Genomic DNA, 18,186 nt, shown 5'->3' on the forward strand with positions numbered 1-18,186 from the left:
CTCCTTCGACAACAACTATAACCACAACCACAATAAATGACGACACCCACGAGGAGACGACAGCATCTACCCCTCAAGAAAGCCAGGCAACAACATCATCAGAAAATTACTACACCTATGATGATGAAACAGAAACCACTCCTCCTTCGACAACAACTATAACCACAACCACAATAAATGACGACACCCACGAGGAGACGACAGCATCTACCCCTCAAGAAAGCCAGGCAACAACATCATCAGAAAATGACTACACCTATGATGATGAAACAGAAACCACTCCTCCTTCGACAACAACTATAACCACAACCACAATAAATGACGACACCCACGAGGAGACGACAGCATCTACCCCTCAAGAAAGCCAGGCAACAACATCATCAGAAAATGACTACACCTATGATGATGAAACAGAAACCACTCCTCCCTCGACAACCCCTCAAGAAAGACCGGCCATGGCCACAACACCACCACCATGGGAAAATGATACAGCGACGAAAACATATACAGTTGTCTCAACCGAAGAAATAATAATTATTAAGGCAACCACCCCACCAACAACCGAAGAAAGCCAGTCAACTTTAGAAATAACAGAAGAAACTCCCAAAGAAGAAACCACCAACTCAACTATACCAAATGACACACAAGAAACAATCAATATCAATTCGACTGTTCTTATTATTATTATTATAATTCCTATTTGTTTGATAAGTTTAGCACTTTTCATTTGGATTTATAATAACTTCTCATCTTATACATTAAATGAAGATATAGAATTAAACGACTCTAATCAGGTTAAAACGAAATATGATTTAATAAAAACTAAATTTTTCTAATCAATTTCTTGCTCAATAATTTCTGTCTTAATGCATTTATTGAATAATTAAAAGCAAAATAAATATTTGATCATTTATTATTCCATTTTTTTGGGGGGGGGGCACATACACACACACACACACACCGGTTTGGTATTCTATTTACAGTATTAACATTTAAATTTATCCAATAAGAAGGTTAATTTGTTTTTTAAAGTTTCTAGGCCTATTAGCATAATATTTTCAGGCTTTAATGCACCTGAACTTTCAATATTGAAATAAAATTGTTTTCGTTTATTACAATCTTCCAGAAAATAAGAAGAAGTGTTGTTACAGCAATCAAAATCTATATTAATTGTCGGATTCCATTTGGCGTGGTTTTTGCCAATCCCCTTGATAGCATATGCTTTTAAGCATAATTCTTGTCCATTATTAAGTTTAACCAAAGGAATTGGGATTTCTTTGTGAAAAGATGGTATTATATCAGATGTTGTTATGAGGTATTGTTTGTCATCACGACATTTAACATCCAAAATAAATTCTACTGCACATTTCGTACAAAAGTTAATACATTGACATTTCCATGGAATCTTTAATTTATTAATGAATTCATCTGAAGGTATTGGAATTAGACCTAGACGATGAATAATGAACTCATCACTTAATATAGTTGTATTTTTTTTAATTTGAACCCAATCAATGGCTATAGTAGGAGTCTCAGCTATAAAAATCCGCCGCAATCCATTTACTAGAGCTAAATTTATATTTTCTATTTTAAATTGTATCATGTCAGGTGATAAATCTAAAATTTTAATTGTTATCTGATCTGTATTGATAGCCATGTCTTGAAATAATATTGTTTTGAATAAACCGTTTACTTAATATATAGTATGTAAGGTTACAATATATATTCATTTTAGGAATAAAAAAAAAACTTAAATTATCATGGAATACCGGAAAACCATACCCAGGTCATACATACAATTATCACTCTTTACCCATCATCAGTCATCCATCCCTCACCCATCTGCCCCTGGCACTGGCACTGGTACTGGTTCAAGAGCAAGGGTCACTAATTCTCTTCAACTTTGAGGAAATAATAAGTAAAGTTTATTTATCTTTCTTTCTAATTTTTCGACATTTTAAAATTACTAAGGGACCTTGGGTATCCCCACTACCATCAACATCAACATTATTATCAGAATCTTCATCATCATCATCACCCATATTTCTATGGATATCAGTGTCATTAATTTCACAAGTCTCTCTATTGATCTTAGCATATCTGAAATTATACTTAATATTATTAGTATTCATTTTTTGGGAAGATGCATTATCATAGTCTAATGCACTGTACAAAATATATTTCTGTAAACCTACTACTGCCTGTTGATGTGTAGCAGCAGTTAGTGAATCAAACACAGTAAGTAATTTGAAGTGTAATTTAGTGGCATCTCTAGAATTGATCTCTTTGATATCATGATCACAAATTACAGTGTCCGTCAATTTTCTAACAAATTTGTAAAATAATTCACTACTATACATGTTTGCTTTTTCAATAAAATTTACCATGTATAAGCTATTATTATCTATATACTTTTTATTGTTAAATTGAATATGTTTTCTTAACTTACCAATTTCATTAATAAGATATTTATAAATTAACTTTTGATCCTTCCGGTCTTGTTTTACCATTAAAAATGTCCATAAATTTGTTAACATTCTAATATATAATATTATGTATTTATATTCTAACGAAAAACCTTCATTTTTAGGTATTTGTTCAATGTATTTAGACAAATATTGTTTTAAAGTTTTCATGTCAAAGAAACGAGTATTAAATTTCAGTTTGAATCCTGGAAAGCCCAATCCAGCGATTTGATATATTTTTCTAACTATAAAGTTATTTTTATTGGATTCCGATTGAGGGAAAATATAAGTACCATTGTTTTGAATACCCCTTGGACGAGAAGAAGAATTGAGATTTCTATGAGAGGGGGCATTTATTCCACCCTTCTGGAGTAGACCATAAGAAGATTTATTTCCATTAGATGGACCAGGATCACTGATCTCGTCTACTTCATCTTCAATATTATCTTGTATGACATTTCTATGAATTTCATCATCTTCTGTTGGACTGTTTCTATCTTCTCTTACTTTGGCTCTTTTGAATCTCCTAATTAATCCATAATTAATTCCCCCTTTTTTTACTGATCCTAATCCCTCTCCTGTAAATATATTAAGTGAAATATAGTAATGAATTAACAATCTTAGTGGTATTTCTTGTTTTACTGTTAACAGTGGGAAAAACTTTTTATTAAAATTTCCAGTTGAATATGTTTTTGAAATTCTTATTTGGAAATATTTTTCTTTTCCATTACGATTTTGGAAATTAAAAACAATTAATTGACTCCTAGTTGAACTGGACATTTATTTTATACTATTTATTTTTATATATTTTATAAAAAAAAATTATTTTTTAATAATTTTACATACACTTTCTAAATTTAATAAAGTCGAATCATCCAAATTAAAAAAAATTAAATCTTCTGTTTTTATTTGTTTTTTAAAATCATTGAAAAGGTTTTCTAATTTGTTATGTTTGTTATTATTGTTTTCTCCATTTTTTGGAGATTCTATTTCAATTTGTGGTTTAGGGGACGATTTATTATTTCCAGGTGAAGAAAACATTATACGTTTTTCAGTATATTTTCATTTCACACACACATATAAATATAGAGTATATATCCTGTTTTTTTTTTTTTAATACCTGTTTAATTTAATTTTGAGTTAATCTAGCAAGATTTCTATCATTTATTTCACAATTTTGTTCACAAATTCCCTCTATGATACTAATAGTTGGTTCATTAATTGGTAAATGGGATTGTGGAATATTTGCCAAACGATTGCTGTTTATTGGTAGCCATGATACCTGGTATACGTTTTAAAAAAAAAGATGAGCATCTGCCAATGAAATATTTTTAAGGGCCTTGGGGAAACTACACAAAAGAACTGATAGACGATGTAGGGTAATGAACCCACTATATGGTTTCTCTACCAGATGGCACTCTTCCATTATTTGGGCTACAATTCCACGTTCTGGTGAATATAACTCAGTTGCCTCCATAATGTTAATTGGGAGTGTGAGAAAGTTAACAGTCTGGTTCATTGATACAAACCAGGGTGAATTGAGTTTATCATGACAGTTAGCATGAATAAAGAGTGCCATCATTCCTTCAGTCAGACGCTTTTTCTTTCGATCATCAGTCATGAGATGAAATTGGGGAAAAATTGAATATTGAAATGACGTAGGCACTTCAGAATCAAACCGCGCACGGATTAAATGAAACGAAGTCGTTGCATCAAGGCTGAGTCATATTCGCTGAAAGTTGGGCAATTGTTGCCAAACAAAAAAATAGGTGTTGCTAAATTAAGGGACCTAGTCTATGGAACTCACTCCCTAGTGAATTGAAAAACTGTAAAACTTTTGCCTTATTTAAAAGCAAAACCAAAAAGTACCTAACTTCATCTATTTAGTTTCCTACACTGAGCTTTAAATTTGCTCTGTACCTAGTGTTACCCAATCTCCTAATTTTTATGTAATATCAAACAACCTTATCATTGTGTTCATTGCTGTCTTCTTTTATGTGCTAGCCATATGCTGTATTGTGACTACCAATTTTTTGTCAACTACCATTCAAGCTGTCATTGCAATCAATCTTATATTGTTTCTGCTGTATTGTGCCTACCAATTTGTTGTCAACTACCATTTTAAGCTGTCATTGCAATCAATCATAGCTACCTATGTGCTTTAATATACTGTACCTATAATTTTCTCTCATCTTTTTTTTCATTCCATGTAATCTGTTATCATTTTTTATCTATAAATTTTGCAAGTATTTACCTCCTTAAAATTTTCTTAGATTAAGGACCTGCCCGAAACGCTGCGCGTGCTAGTGGCTTTACAAGACTGTAATTACCATATTTGTATCCTCACATTCCTTATGTACATTCTTGTATATGCATAAATAAATAAAATAAATAAATAAATAAATTATATGTATCCCCATCCATATAGTTTTGACGAATCCACATTGGGGCATGACCGCTCAATTGCTTTAAAAACAGAGAATTAAGGGTTTTAGTCGTACTCAGTTCATCCATGTACCACATTCTAACCATTTTTCCACCTCTTCCTAAATCATGGGTCCGTTCTTGGAGACCCTTATGAGCTGTATGTACTGAGAGAATACCTGTCAAATCACCAAGAGTTAGAGTAAGAGTATTTAATAAAGCAGTTTTTCCTGAATTTGAATCTCCAATACCCAAAGTTATCTTCTTGTCATTTTGTCGATGGCATGCTTTTACTATTAGTGAAAAAAAATAAATCATAGTAGTTGCATCATAGCAAAAGATCTGTGCTAGTGTTAACAAAATATCAACTAATTGACAATTACAATTAGGTTTCACTGGTTCACCAACATCATCTTTTCGTATAAAGCGTCCATTTACCTTTAGATTTTCTTTTAAAATAGCTTCTAGATGGTAAATACTTTCTTTGATTGGAATTTTACGATTTTTTATTCCATGACGGCATTCTTCAATGAGTCTATTAAGAAGATCTTGATATTTATTTTCTATATTAATATTTTCTGAAACTCGGTTTAGTGATTCTAAAGAAGTAACCATTTGTTTTAGCACATAATATTTGACAAGTTGAGCTAATCTATTCATACCATCATTCCAAAATCGATCTATAAAGTTTATATGATATTGTTCACGACTAAGTAAGAGAATTTTATGTTTCTCTTCAACTGTCAACTTCTTATAATATTTCTTTTTTTCGCTTTCGTAATGTAGAATATCTTTTAATATTGGATTACATTGCTGCATAAAAAAGGTACATTTTGGTATGTGATCTAATAGTTTCAATACTTCACTCCAATCATAAATAGTTGGTCTTGTATCAGAATTTGTATTATTTGATGATTTGTACAGGGGAAGTGGTAGGATATAAAAAATTTGGTTCATCTCACTACTGCTACTGCCGCTGATGATATAACATTGAGAAGAAGCAATAAAATATCGAGGTATATCCAAGATTTTCATGTTGGCATAAAAACTCTTTATAGAATTTAGAAGACTATTCTGAATAAGACTTCGTTTCTTGTAATTATTATTATTATTATTATTATTATTATTATTATTATTTGTAGAATCAGTAGTTTTTTTTTTGACTCTACCTTTGGCTGAAGGAGAAGGAAGGTTTGAGTTTGAATTCGATGAAGAAATTGATGAGGTTATTGATGGAGAAGGTGATAACGGAGGAGGAGGTGGTAATAAGTTGCTGTTGGATTGTAGTGGTGTTGGTGGTAAGGTAAGTGAAAGAAACATTTCATTTTCCAGTAATTGTGGTGGTTGTTGTTGTTGTTGTAGTATGCTATCAATTAAAATAATTTGACGTGCAATGTAAGCTAGGTCTGGTGCTAGTAAAGAAGAATTTATGTGATTATTAGCTACAGACCACTTCTTAGTAGTATTATCCCAAACATTAATCTGGCGCGAATTCTTATCACATATAATAGGTTTATATATAGCTAAAAAATTGTTATATTCCGTTATACCAAAATTCTGTAGGAAAGAAAAAGCTATTATAATCCGAGGAATTTTAGTAGGACGTGAATTACTATTAGCTGATGGTACTACCCGATAAGTGTCACTGTCAAACTCTTCCACATTTATATTCATGACAAAATCCAATCTTTGAGAATCAATTTTTTCTACTAGATCAAAAGCTTCTTTCATTGATACCACATCACTAACAATTAGAAGATTTAGAAGACACAAAATTATCCAATCTTCTAATTCTTCTTTTACTTGCTGGTGTTCCTGATATCGGTTAAGAAGATAGATGATTTCATAAAGTGGTCCAGTATCTAAGTGATTAAAATTTAAATCTCTAATTATTTTGGCTATAAAATAATTGTAGTCAGGAAATGTCATTCCCAGGGACTTTTGACGGATCTTTTTAACATATAACAATGCTAAAAGATACAAGACAGTGTGAAGATGTTGTTTACTCTGCAAACATAAACGGGTTATATGTTCAATGGTAAATGGCTGAATTCGTTTCAAGAAAGAATTGGTATCTCGACTGATATTGCTACTGGCAACTGTTCCGCGAATAGATGTTTGCCTTAAAGGTTGAACTGTAAACACTTTTTCAATACGATTTGCTGTCATTTGTATTTTATCGTAGTCAAAGTTTGCCTCAGCGTCATTGTCATTTGTAAGAAGAATCAGGTAATGCGGAATTTCGTTAATATGTATAAAACTATTTGGATATTTTTCAAGTATAATTAAGAGTTGGTTATTCTCTTCTTCTTGTTCCTCTTGAAAATGAAGAGATTTATATATAGAAAGTTTATATTCCTTACTAAGTGTAACAAAAAATAAACCCACTATAATTTTATTGATAATATTGTTAACATTGGAAAACATGAAAAAATCTTCTTCTGTTATATCTGGTATTTTTTCTTCATCTCTCTCCCTAGAATTATCATAATTTTCATATATAGTAACATAATTTTCGGCGTCATCAATATTTTCTTTGTTTTGCATAAATGTTTGAACATTTTTCTGAAAAACATCCAGAGCATATGTATCATCATCCAATCCGATAATAGTTGGGAATCCTCTAATGGATGAAGGTTCATGATATTTACAGATATTAAATAAGTCAAAAACTTCACCCATACTTGATAAAATATATGAGGGTGGTGAGTTTGACATATCGTAAATATTATTTTTGTGGAAAACAGCATATGGTAAATAGGTGCAGTCCATTTCGTTTAAAGGTGTTTGCAGTTGAATTTTTTGAGAGCCAAAAATACTATAATTGGTAGTAATATCTACGAGGGTAGGTAAGAGTTCTTTACATGAATTGGACATTAGGGCAAAATCATAATAGGAAAGAGTTAGGTGGGGTATTTCAAGATGAAATCCTTGAGTAAACGTTTGTGATTTACCTAAAATATAAATTGGTAGCCAGTCTAGACCTAAATAATAAACAATATGAGAAACAAGTTCATATATGACATAATTTGTATTATAATAGATCTGTCCATTAACAATGGATGTTGTTAATTGTAAGGATGACCCTGATTGTTTAAGTGTTAGATATTCTAGGTACTCAGCTGTCGATAAACGAAATGATTCAAGAGTACACATTTTTTTTAAATCAACATCCAAGATAAAATGTATATAATCTAAACTAGGTAGACGTATGACATGGGAACCACTTATAGTGTTTGTCTCCCAAAATCTACGATATAAATGATGAACTGTTCCATTTGTTAATAAAATCAAACCAATTTCTCTTTTCCCACACATATCTGTTAGTGATCCAAAACCATATAAACTCGTCTTATTTTTTCTTGATGAAGTACAACTTATAGTTTGAAGATCACGAGTTATTTTATTAAAAGTCCCAGTATTGGGATTGATATGTGAGTCTTGATAAGTTCGTTTTAACGGATCATAATTTTGAATAAGTGGATTAGTATAATATCGATCATTCATTTTAAAGAGCAACATAGTGAAATTGTAGTATACTTATAGATGGGAAAATCTTTTTTTTTTTTTTTTTATTTAAAATAATATACATCTGTCTTTAGCTAATAGGGAAGCTTTTGTGAGACGTTGGTCGAAAGGAATTTTGGTATTGACATTGCTCACCGATATAGTGTCCATTATCCATACAAGCACATATGGTGGTTATTAAATTAGTTTCCCCAACATAATTAATAGGAAATCCTCCATTTAAACATTTATGATCAGTGTCATAATTACAAACACTATTAATGCAAGTAACTCCTAAAGAAGAAGAGCAAAATGTTTGACAGTCTTCATTTTTCTGGCATGCTATATTGTTAATAGTACAATCCATCTTTCTTGTAATCTTTTCATATGGAGGGTGTGACATTAATATTAAATTCGAGTCTATCTTTGGATTATTACTCATATTTTTCTTATAAATGTAATTTAATATTATTGAAGAAAGAATTAAACATATGAATATAATATAAAGTTTCATTATTTTTTTCTGACCACAGATAACAGATAAAAATACATTTGCCAATTGAACAAGACACTTTCAATTACTAATTTGAGTATGTTAAGAGGTGGGCGTTGTTTTTTTGTATTTAGTTTTCGATCATGGATAATAGCCCATTCTAAATTCCCAATGATAGATGTTGGAAATGGCATTAATGTTGACAATATATAATTGACTAAAAGACGTGTCAAACGACCATTTCCATCTGAAAAAGGATGGAGAGTAAGCATTTCTAGGATAAACCATGAAATTAATTTAAAAATCCATTCAAATTCTTCCTCTGGCCCTAAAAATGTGAATATTTTTTGGGTCAATGTAGAATTGTAATTGTCCAAAATAGCCAAAATACGATTTTCTCCATCCTGAATTGAATGGATATGTGGATATACATACAAACCCTTGACACTTGTGTTATTACTAATCTTTGTACAGCGTATATTGGTACTTACATAACCACATTTTTCTGGTGATAACAATCCTCTCATTAATATTTTGTGTAAATTTAAAACACAAGTTTCAAGATCAATTAAACCTAATAAAGTGTACATATCCTTATCTCCTACTATCTCTTCCTTAATCTTTTTATGACCTCTAATGAAATTTAAATATTCTATTGCTCTTAGTAAGTTTCTAACCTCTCTAACTTTCCAATTAGTGATTAGAGTTTTCTTCTAGTTGTGTGGCCAAATCCCAATATTTTCATGTTTCATTAAATTAGTTAAAAAACCATATTCCATGGTTTTTACAACTAACCCTTGAACTTTTTTATTATTATCTAGACCTAAATATATTTGTTTAAATTTATTAATTTCAGATACTTTATTTTTTAAGTTTAGGCTTAATTCATATGAAAAAAACATCGTTTATATATTAAAAAAAAAAAGTTAAACAAGCATAATATACTATTATTTTATCTTTATGTTAAACGAATAAAATAAAAAGTGACACTTTTTTCTTTGTTTTAGGGTTCGGATTTACTCTGTGAGAACACTGAACAACCTAAAAACTACAAGATGTCTCAATGCCAGTTGTATACACATGCATGATTCTCCAGCCTGTGGGATTCTTCTGCTTTATTGTTTTCAATGGCTCCAATTAAGAACAACGTGAATCGTCGAGATCCACTCCCCAGTGTGCCACCAACCACCTTTACATCAGAAGAACAACTCTATGATGGTCTCCCTAAATATTTTATATTAAAGGGGACTCATCTGTACTCTAGTATAAGAACACTGACTTATGTTCAAGAATACCATAAGAGAATAAAAAAAATTATCTCCCTATCCTATCCAGAATTGGAAGATAAACAAAAATATAAAATATGGATAATTAATGATCAGTTGGAAAAATTATCCACATTTTCTTACGTGGATAATAACAATGGTTGGTACATTTGCATAAAATGTAATGGCATATTTATATCATTCCAGAAAATAATAGATCATGAGTGTAAGAGAGCACCATTTATAGTATATACAACTACATTAGATAAAATTAATGAAATATTATATATAATAAAGGCAATGAAAAAAAAGGATAAGCATGATGATGATGATGATGATGATGATATCGATGATGATGATAAATCTTTTGAAGAGTCAGCCTTTTTATTTAAAACCAAGTATGAAAATTTAAAGACTCAAATATCAAGAAATAAACAAACTTTCATACATGAAGGGTTTAGATTGAAGAATGAAATCATTCCAATTATGGAATGTAACTGCTGTGAAGTAAAATTCCCACTTCAAAAATATAGAAATAATATACTGAAGATAATCGACTTACATAAGAATGAAGTGAAACCCAAATGTTCTGCAAAGAATATGAATTTGACAGAATCTTTTAAAATAATACTGGAAAGTTTACATTACATAATTAAGAACCAATTTCAGTATAAGAATTGTGATATAGATAAGAATAGATTATCTAGAATTATCCTACAAAAAATAATTTCATCTGGTTTTATACATCAAGATAAACGGGAAGTTTTAGAAGACTACTTTTTAGGTATACAAATCAGGAATTTATTCAAAAACGAAGGAAATGGAAATATTCTTCCCTCAGTCACTAAAACTACAACTAACATTACTGAATCAGCAACTACATCATTATTATTACATGATGATAAGGATAATGAAGATGATAGAAAAAGAAGAAACAGCAGAAGTAGAAGTGGCAACAGAAAAGACATCAGCATCATAAGAGGCAGCAGCAGCAGCAGAAGAATCAGCATCAGAAGAGACAGCAGCAGCATAAGAATAGGCAGCAGCAGCATAAGAAGAAGCAGCAGCAGCAGCAGCAGCAGTAGAGGCAGCAGTAGAGGCAGCAGTAACAGTAACAGTAACAGTAGTAGTGATGGTGGTGGCAGTGGTAGTAGTAGTAGTAGTAGTAGTAGTAGTAGTAGTGGTGGTGGTGGTGGCAGTGGTAGTAGTAGTAGTAGTAGTAGTAATAGTAATAATAATGATGATGATGATGGTGATAGTGATAACAGTAAAGAAGATAATAATGAGCATGATACAGGCAATAAGGAAGAATTAGGGTCATTGACAAACAAAGATTTAGATAAATCTGCTACTTCTACTACTACTACTACTACTACCACTACTACTACTACCACCACCACTAGTGCCACCACCACTACTAGTGCCACCACCACCACCACCACTACCCTGACCACCATCGTTGCCACTGCTGTTGCTGTTGCTGCTCCTGCTGCTTTGGAATCTGATGATGAAGAATCAGTTTTGGAAAATAAGGTGAAGAAAAATATAACAACATTTAAAAGAATTGCAAACAAAACTCAGGAAAATGGAGTTCATCATGTTCAACAACAACAGCAACAACAACAGCAACAACAACAACAACAGCAACAACAACAGCAACAACAACAACAACAGCAACAACAACAACAACAGCAACAACAACAGCAACAACAACAACAACAACAGCAACAACAACAACAACAGCAACAACAACAACAACAGCAACAACAACAGCAACAACAACAACAACAGCAACAACAACAACAGCAACAACATAGAGAAGAAGATTTTTTGGATCAAATTCCTGATTTCATTGATGCCCTCTTTCCCTCAGAAACTAACACCACAAGAGGAGGAGAAAAAAATAACAACATTTATTTGCCATCTACTTCAAGCTCAAATTATCAACTAATATCAGAAACCACCAATTTACCAGCAGCCAATTTGAAGTGTAATTATCATCAACCTAACATACAAATTGAAGAAGAAAAAGAAACAGATCTGAATTATATAATTGATAAATATTGTAGTAAAGCAGGTGAATCAATTAATAATGATTATCAACAACTAATGGTGTCGTTTCCTGAAAATACAATATTAAGTTCAGGTTTGAATGAAGATGCATATGTTAATCAACAACAACAACAACAACAAGATCAACAGTTTTCAAATACCTATTACAATGCACCTCCAAATTTATATCATGAACATTCATTGACATTCCTTAATCCAACAGTGTCACCATCTACCTCAGGAGCAGGAAATACATTACCCACTTTGGGTTTATCTCTAAATACAATTTCAAGTTCAGATTGGAATGAAGATGTATATGTTAATCAACCACAACAACAACCACAACAACAACAATTATTAGTATCTAAAGATCAACAGCTTTCAAATACAAATACAAGCTACAATGTACCTCAGATACATGCTGATGGAAATTTAAAGCATGTACATTCATTGCCACCAACAGTGTCACCATCTATCTCAGGAGCAGGATCCACATCTGGAAATTCATCATCCACTTTGGGTTTATTATCTCTTTCAAACCAAGATGAGAAAATAACAAGGGAAGTGAGTTTATTATCTCTTTCAAACCAAGATGAGAAAATAACAAGGAAGCGGAAAAAGGAAGAAAGGAAAAAGAAAAAGAGGGAAGAAAAGAAAAAAAAGAAGGAAGAAAAGAAGAAGAAGAAGGAAGAGAAAAAGAAAAAGGAGAAAGAACTTTCTGCAAAGCGAATAAAATATTTGGTTATACAAACTATAAAACAATCATTCCCAATATTATCTGAAGAACCTCAAACCCCATTGACTTTGCCCTCATCATCATCATCATCATCATCATCATCATCATTATCATCATCATCATCATCATCATCATCATCATCATCATCATCATCATCCAAAAAAAGAAAAAAAAAGAAAAATAGTTGTTAACATTTAGTTGGTTTTGATTGTTAAGGTTTTAAAATTTTCTTCATTGTCAGTAATAAATAAAAGAAAAATTTGAATTAGTTAAACCATGTACTGTATATATTTTTTAGTACAAATTAATAGATCTACTAAAGAATTGGAATCTGCTATGAAATATTTTTACCATATGCAGCAAAAATAGAGCTGTATAGTCCTTCGAATGTAGAAGCTGGGTGTAGTGGAGTTTCGAGAATATAATAAGTTTTTTTGTTACAAAAGAATAAAATGAAACCTTTTTTCGAGGAACATTTTACTTTCATCCTAGACTGAGAGAGTGTGCTAGCCAAAGCTCCTCCGTTTTAAAGCTATTTATTATACATTATGGATGTTTTAATAATTGAACTAGTTGAAGCTCTGAGGACAGAATTAAATTACCTACGGGACGAAGTACAGCAGTTGAAAGAGCATCAGGCGAAAAGAAATGAGGAGACCAGCTTTAAAAAAAACACTTGGAAAGTTGTTAAGGATAGAGGTCTTAAGAAAACTTTGGTAATAAATTATCTATCAGCTCACCCACAAGATGAAATTCATTCAGATTACAGTGCTTAAAGTAACAGTTACCTAATTTTTAATTAAAGCTCTTCTAACTTTTGATATATATTGATGAAAATATCCTTGAAAAAACAACTATTCTAATAAAATTTTAATCATCACAAACACTTTATGACCTCTTGTTCTTTTAAGCTTTGTAATTATAAAAACTTAGCCCAGACTTGTCACTGGCTGTGCTTGTTCTGCCTGACTTGTCATTGGGTGTGCTTGTTCTGCCTGACTGACTTGTCACTGGCTGCGCTTGTTCTGCCTGACTTACTTGTCACTGGCTGTACTTGTTCTGCCTGACTGACTTGTCACTGGCTGTGCTTGTTCTTCCTGACTTACTTGTCACTGGCTGTACTTGTTCTGCCTGACTGACTTGTCACTGGCTGTGCTTGTTCTTCCTGACTTACTTGTCACTGGCTGTACTTGTTCTGCCTGACTGTGATTTGTCACTGGCTTTATTTACTTAAATCATTATTACCATTGAGATGTTGAGGGTAATTATAACTGTATATAATTAAAGTCAGAATCATCCTTTATTAACTTATTTACCTTAAATTAAACCTCACATTAGTACAAGCCAGGAATTTTTTGGGGGTGCCTAATTTAAAAAATCAAAACTATTAATAATGTCATCAATTCTCATTATATATTTCTACACAATAATAACTCCAATAATCATATGTCTATTCTCATATAAAAATGAACAGTAGACCTAATAAAAATGGGCACACTAGATGTTTGTACATGAATGTATTTTTCATTTAAAACACTTTTAATAACCATAGGAAAGTTGGAACCAAACATTATCACTAGTCGTCCTTTGAAATTTTTAAGTATACTAACGATAGTCATATAAAAATTCCCAATTGGTTCATTGATTATAAGTATATTGGCATTTGAATATTCTTTATTAATACAAGTTTCTTTAACTATATGCCTAATATACCCGTTTGGTAACCATTTAACTGCAGTTATATACTCTAATCTTTCTGTGTTTTCTGTTGGAATAATGCTCACACCTCGATTCAGCAAAAAACTCTCAACCCATCCACCACGAGCATAAATAGACACCATAGTGTCCTTTGGGTTTATAAAACTCATTATTTCATCAAGTTCCTTCTTGGTAAGTATATGCTTTCCAAAAATAAAAATGTGCTCTTACCAATAACAATCGTTAGCATAATTACATATATTTTGAAGATGTTCTAATCTTATTTTTGATGCACAATTTAAGACAGTAGATTTCGGCTGGAAATAAGCAATCTCACCTTGCCAAGATAATCGTTCATCTTCAGAAAAGAAAGATGAACGTGGATAACCATCTATTGGTAGTTCAGGGTGGAATTGAGGTGAAAATTTATTATTTATATGATGTCCCCAGAATGGAACATGTGCAACTGAAAGATCTTGCAACAGAATGTGATCTAAATCAACTTCAATATTTACTAACTTAGGTAGAGAGGATTTCTTTTTCTTTGGGTGTATCATTAACATTATTAAATGTAAAAATGCACCATGAAATAAATCTGTTTGGTTGCCTTCAGGAAATTCTTTGATTATTATGATATATGTACTGTAAAATAGAATAATGAAATAAAATAAAGTTAATATAACCTGATAACAGTTCATATAAAAAAAAAGGAGTAACATTAATCCCATACTTAAAACCATATAATAACCATGTACTCCATAGATTAATTTCCACATAAAATAAGTAAGCATTAAACATGCTACTAGAAATAAGACATTTGTGTCATCTATAGTACATATACCAATTCCTAAGCAGAAATATATAACCATATATTGAACTTGCTTCCTGCAAACTTCTCTGTTTCTTTCACATATTAGGCAAAAAAGAAGTGCAACAAAATTCACTTCTCTAAGCCCTGAATAATACCAAAAAAGACCACAAAGAACTGTCCACAGGTTAAATATGTGTGTACTATAAACATCATCTAAATACAGTTGAATTTCATATGAAAGTGGTTGCCAAATGAAATCTTCTAACAGCAACATCATGATGATAATGATGATGATGATGGAAGCCAATCAATAAGTCTATTCTTACTTAAACATCCTGTAGACAAAAGAAAAAAATATGATTTAGATTATTTCCACACCATACAACACATACATACATAAATCAGCGATGTTTCTTATATTTATAGACTTCCCCATCTTTATATATATGAAGATCAATAGTTCGAAGAATATCCCCTAAACATTCTAAATTGTTTTCAGATTTTGTTTTAGGAAGGCAGTTTAATCTTTTAAGATTTTGTTTTGGGAGAGAACAGAGAAGAATAGTCTCTAACCAATTTACACATTTAAATTTTTTCATAAGTAAATTATACAAATTATATATAACAATTCTTGTTACTTCATTGACATATTTTACAGTAGGTGATCGATTATATACATTACTTAAATTATCTTTTAGGTCATATATATCGGTATGGGACAGAAGAATGGGTTTAATACATCTTTCATTCAATATAGGTTTTCTAATTAGAGAATAAGGTATTTTTCCTTGTATAATCCAAATAGATTCCATAAGAGCCCATCCTTGATATCGTAACGTATTTTCTAAGAGAATAATGTATAATTTGATAATATGAATTCTTTTTAGGAGTTTGTATAAATAATAACTAAATTGTCTTCGAATAAAATCAAGAATAAATTCACATCGGTAATGATCCCATTTTCCATTTATTATTAAAAACCCAATATTTTGACATATATCTATATATGTGTCAAACATAACTGATATAATATTATTAAATTCACTATCTAACATATCAAACATTAGCAAATAAATATGCTTTATATTATAATTATAAAGATTAATTGAATAATTTAATATATCAATAAAATATTTACCAACTAAAATTTTAACTTGTGAATCAGTAATAACATCTCCCATTATTTTTTTATTTAATAAAAAATCAAATGGTATGGTAAATAAATTTGTTTTTGGTATACGACTACACTCAGGAACAGTACTTACTGTGATTACAGGAACAGATGAACTGGTCTATAAACCCTCATAATTTGCCTGTTTATATACCTTCCATCCCAGGTATACAATAATTACTATCTCTATTATAATCTCATTTGTGTTATTATTATCTTTCCATAAAATATAGTGAGACTAAGACGTGGAGGTAGGGGAAGGGGGATGGGGGTGCATCCAAGAATCTCTCTATCAAGTCGATAATATGGCCAGATTCTCTACGTCCTTATTTTTGCAAGCGTCCATGAACACATCATCTTCTTCATCAGTGAAGTGTCGCTACTGCCATCCTTGACCCCGACTCAGAACTTAATTTAACCCCCCATAAATATAAAAATTGGTGTTCTATGATAATGTATAAATACTATAAACCTCATTGAGATGGTAACTAAAATACAAAGTTAGTTGGTATAGTTTGACAACCTGTTGTAACATATCTATATTTATAATATAATAATTAATATATGGTCAGTTTAAATGTACATTTTTTTATATAAAATAGGATGAAATAAAATATTAATATACAGTTATTCCTCATCATTGATATTTGCACATTGAGCACATATTAAATCAAAACTATTAAAACGTGTAAATCTTACCGCTACCATATCACACCAATTGATTTTTTGTTTTAGAGCAAAATATTCATCCTTTAGAGATTTAGAACAATGAAGACAGTAGTGGCGTTCACTTATATTAATTTCATTAAATGTCGCCAATTGTTGTCCAAGAATTGTATTAATATCTTTTTCAAATGAATTATTCAATTCAATTTCCAATACATCAAATTTTAAATTGTTAGTGATTGTTGCAATCATATGATGTTCACAAATTACATCTTTTCCTTTAAATAATCGAACTAATGAAAATGTTGGCATAGTTTGAAATGTTATTAACATATCTGTATAAATGATATAATAATTATAACTTGGATGATATTCACCATTAAAGGTGCATTTTGTTTTTAACCAAAATATAAAATCTGGTGTTCTATGATAAGATAATGCATAGGCACTATAAATCTCACTGTAAGTTAACGGAGGTGGTAACCAACAATTGCATTCACCATCATATTCATGTCGGTCATATAAATTATATATAGAGAGAACATCATCTAGAAATCTTTGAAAACTCCCATCTATTGTAATAACACAAAATTTTTCCATATAAGAATTACAATAATGGTCATAACAGTACATATATATACTTGAAATAGATGAACAAATAACTAAAACATTGTCTTCACAACTCCTTTCTTGCACCTGACACATTTCAGTACTTACAGGAATTATAAAGTTACGTAGTCCCAAAATACAATACATAATCCAACATAAATCCTGATTCCTCTTACTTACCATTAGTAGATATACATTAATATTTAAATTATAGCAGGGTTTATTTTGTTCAGATAAAATGTTTCTAAATTTGATTACTGAAATTTCTTTCAATTTTTGTCTCCAGTCT

Source organism: Procambarus clarkii, unplaced genomic scaffold (assembly GCF_040958095.1).
Source record: "Procambarus clarkii isolate CNS0578487 unplaced genomic scaffold, FALCON_Pclarkii_2.0 HiC_scaffold_128, whole genome shotgun sequence".
NCBI classification, from domain to species: Eukaryota; Metazoa; Arthropoda; class Malacostraca; order Decapoda; family Cambaridae; genus Procambarus; species Procambarus clarkii.